This window comes from Lactuca sativa, chromosome 7 (genome assembly GCF_002870075.4).
Source record: "Lactuca sativa cultivar Salinas chromosome 7, Lsat_Salinas_v11, whole genome shotgun sequence".
Lineage (NCBI taxonomy): Eukaryota > Viridiplantae > Streptophyta > Magnoliopsida > Asterales > Asteraceae > Lactuca > Lactuca sativa.
The window spans coordinates 141,244,625-141,249,220 of record NC_056629.2 but is presented as its reverse complement, the minus strand read 5'-3'; positions in this window follow the sequence as shown (position 1 = coordinate 141,249,220).

Below are 4,596 nucleotides of genomic sequence, written 5' to 3'. Positions count from 1 at the left end.
AGCCCAATAATTCCCTTAATCCAACAATTGATCTTAGATGGATCAAAACGTCCCAAAGAACAAAGTCCAAAACACTATGAGGCTCAAGCCCTTTGGGCCCACTAAGGCCCAAAACTGCAATCCTAAATCCAACAAGGAAAGTTTAAAAACAAGACCAGATCTCAATAAAATCCTCAAGCATAAACGAGCCCAGAAATATAAATAAGCCCAACATGTGAACAAAGCCTTTAAGCCCAAAAGTGGAAAGTAACTCAAACTCGCACTGAGCAACTTACTCTTGGCATAACCCAGGTAGTACCGGGCAGACTGGCTAGGAAACAGATTGGCTCACGCGTACGCTCAACGTACCATAATGTACGCCCCGCGTATGGCACCATTCAGCTAAACAAATCCATTAGCCCTTATTTCTTAGGACCAGAAGTCCAAATCTCAAATCCAACTCTTAATCAACGTCTGGAACCATAAAGTCACGAACTTGGGTACTTTGCATGTCCTAAAATGGACCCAACCTCAATAAACAACACTCTATTTTCAATGGATGGACAACAACTCATGTATGGATGATTTTTAACCTTAAAAGTGACAACTTTATGAACTTATAACCTCAGAAATGCTAAGAGTAGCAACTCAAAGCTCCCGGAGTGGTGTCTAACCACTTGATCTCACCCATGAGGTCAAAATGGGACCAAAACTCACATAATCTTAGATCTCAATGTCTACTGAGCAAGGTTAGAACGTTTTACCTTTAATAAGCTAGAAATAAAGCAAAGGGTTGAGATCCACAAGCCTTCCCTTGATCCACCACCTTGCACAAAGCTTTCACTCATGAATATTCACCAAAACCCACCAAAGATGCACAAAAAGAGCTCACAACACTCTTGGATGAGGCTAGGGTATGAGATTAGGGTTTTAGGAGAATGGAGGATGAAAGAGAAGCTAACACATGGCTCTTAAGGTGTTTAAATAGTGATCCAACCCTAACATTTAGGGTTTTGCGATCTAGCTCATTACGTTGGGCGTGTAGCTCCAAACACTCGCGTCCACTTTCCAACTTACATCGGGCGTATGACCAAATTATGTTGGGCGTAATTGACGAACCACCCCTTTCAAGCACTCCAGGTACTAACTTGCAACACTTACATCCTCAAGGCTTAATTGCAATACTTTATAACTTCAAGGGTCTTAAATAGATACTTAACAAAATTCCATAATGTTACACTAAGTGAATATGTTAGGTCACATGTTGCACGGGTTAAATAATCTTATAGTGATGGACCCTATTATGTAACTCTCATTTGAGTACAACCGCTCTAGTATTGAGTCATTTACTCAAAGGATTATCTGATCTCTATTGCATGTAACTATATTCATGATGTAGCTAGTTGACATTAATGGGAATACTTCAACAGCTGAGGGCATGGTGAGGTAGGGATCCTAGGAGAGTCTAGGATATGCTTCAGTGGGTTTAGTGGTGCAGTTTAGTGAGTTTTTGGTGCATCAGTTTGAGAAGGTGACTTAGAGGATTCGGGATGATTCTTGAGGAAAGTATGGATAGGTGTGGAAGGTAGTATTGGGTCCGTTCTATTGAAAGAATAGGATCCATACTCGAATAAAGGAGAGTCCTGGAGAATCTAAGAAGCTTATGGTAGAAGGATTTTTTGATACATTCTGATCGTTGGAATGTCGTATTTCAATCTTGTGATGAGCACTCGGGGAGGAGGTTTAGGTTCTTATTCCGGATCAGGTGCAGTACTGAGTCAATTAACGAGCAGATGCAGGAGTTCATCTCGTCAGAGATTACCCGCAATATTTTGGAGTAGACTCCTTTGATCTTTAGTTCAGTCAAGGATGGTATTTTGGAGCTATTGGATAGTTGACTCGGGGCCTTTCGGCCTGATATTGCAGCAGGGTAGTTGGGAGCTCATTTGGAGCCCAGAGCTTATGGACCCCTAGGATCCTTCAGGAAGGAGGATCCTATTGTTAGCTTTTTTCATTTGGGATCGGAGGTAAGTTGTGAATCATGTCTTTAGGAGAGTCAACCACACGATTGGATTTCTGCAGAGGTTTTGTGAGCCTTATGCGAGGAGTTACCTGACATCATTGGGCATGTCACCGATAGAGTGGTCTCCAGGTTCGAGGGTCGGGCCTTAGTTATTCGGGCGGTTGATGGGGTGGTCAGGGTAACCCGGGAGTAGGAGATTGGTTTAGATAGACAGTGGGGGAAGATGAAGCGAACTTTTGGTCTGGCTTAATGATATGAGCAGTTGGACGCTACCATAGTTGGTGTTAGAGACCCAAGGGGTCGAGATGGTTGCACGAGGGATGAAGGGATAGATGAGGATGTGCGCTACAGGTCTAAGTACAGCAGGTGCGGATGGAAGGGTCACCGGCAATAATTCACATTGGAGGTAGAGTTATGCCATCGTTGTCATCAACATGGTCATATCAGGGCGAATTGCCCCCGCCTAGTGGTTGGGACAGCTCAGGTTTCATCGCAGGTACTTCAGCAGGAAGAGGGATTCGAGGTTTCTTCAGACAGTATTGCGGGTATGTTATCTTTTGCCTTCTTTGGTTGTTATTCATGTTTTTAATGTTTAGGATTTTGTATCGTTTTGGGTGAGCGCTATTTTTGGTTTATTTCTTTGTTTATGTTTGGGTTATATATTCAAGAAGTGTTATATGCCTTTTGCATGCCATGAATCATTAGTAGATTATTAAGGGGTTGTATCTCGTGTGGTGGATTCCAAAGTGTTCAGTTGTTATTCTGGTTCATGGTCAAGATTAGTTCAGGGGTATTGTGTAGTAGGTCTTTATTCATGATTCAGAGGGTTCGTTCTTCAGTATAGTTAGGGTTCAGTGGTTTTAGCAATTGTGTTTGGTTGGCTCTTAGGGGTGCCAAGGGAAGTGGTCTATTTTTGAGGTTTTGGTCCGGGCATTAGTTCAAAGGGCTTTAAGATTTCGGTATTGTATCATTATAAGCATCTAGGGTCATCAGTTTTGTTGGGATTTCAGGGAGTGTTCATATGGTCTTCAGGTGTGTGAAGTCTTTGGGTGTAGCGAGTAAGTGTAGGCTGTTAGCAGTTCAATCTTCAGGGGTTAAGATGGATTGGGAATCCTTCAAACCTTGAGTGTTGGGAGAGCTTAGTCAGATAAAAGTGGGGGAGAACTGTTCATATCTCCGAGATAGGAATCAGGTGTGAGACATGGATGAGTCTCACATCTTCGTAGGGGAAGGTTGGCCCAAGTGGTCGCCCGGATTGAGGATTAGGTGAGTTGGGAGTTTGGGAAACCTCCTAACAACTAGTTAGTACCTTCTTGGTGATAGATATCAGGCTTTTGATGGACCCGAGTTGGGATTCCAGTCAAGACTCGAATTCAGCGTGGGTGCTTGGTCGAGCGCATGCTTGACTTTGGATGTGTTCGGATTGATAGATTAGCAGTAAGGCCATGGGTGGCGGCTATGACAAGGTAGAAGTGTTGTAAGAATACAGAGGGCCCATAGCATCCACTAGTAGGTAGTTAGTGTAGAAGTGTTATAAGACTGCGGGGTGGCTCGTAGCATTTACTAGTTGGCAGATAGTGTGGGAGTGTTGTAAGATTGCGGGGTGGCCCGTATCATTCACCGGTCCTTATGCAGCGGTAAGGGTGTGGCAAATCCTTGATTGGTCACATATTTCTCCAGATGGTTAGGACCAGAGTGGGTTAGCTCGTGAGACTGTGTGAAGGGCACAACATGCTTGGAATCAGGAAATGGTAGGTCGTCGGAGGTTGGGTATGATATAAGACTACAGTTGGTTATGTAGCGTTCAGTTTATCATTGGGTTTGGTGGCGATATAGTTTCGTTTATTATCAGTTGGGGCTTTCTTCCAGAAGTCACATGGGGCGACTGTGTGGGTGTCTTTTGGCTTAGAAACCGGGCAAGAATATGGTATTCCAGATAGTTGGCAGATAAGTTGGGACCAGAGAGGTCTCAGCTGCTTTTGGAAGCATCTAGGAGGCAACATGATGTTCTGGGAAGTGTTAGTGATTTAGGATTCAGGTGTGTGGAGTAGCTTGTGGTTCGGGAAAATGCTACGTCATTTGCAGTTTGGATTAAATAATCTCAGAGTAATTGATTTGACCCTGTTGCACAGCTCTCGTTTGAGTCTAACTGTTGTAGGGATAAATCTTCTACTCGAAGGATTATCTGAGCTTCTGTCAAGTATAAGTGTTCTGCAACTATTTATGGTCAGTGACTTTGTTCCCTATGGTAGCATCAAGATAATCAGGGTTGGAAGTGTTTTGTTTAGTCTGTTATTCGATGAGGAACTGGCGAGGTAATGTTTCAGCGTGAACGGTCTGTCGGCGAGTCAGACCAATGTAAGATTTCAGGTTTTGGAAATGTAGAATTGGTTTTCTGTAGGGGCTAAGGATTTGTTCTTCTTCGGTAGGGATGGCAAAAATCCCTATACCCAATGGGGAACCCGAAACCCGCCCCCGTTTTGACTGGGGAATCCCCAGGTTGACCGGGGATGGGGACGGGGATGGGGAATACCCGAATAAAAAAAGTGGGGATGGGGATTGGGATGGGGATACCCTTAATCCCCGACCCTTGA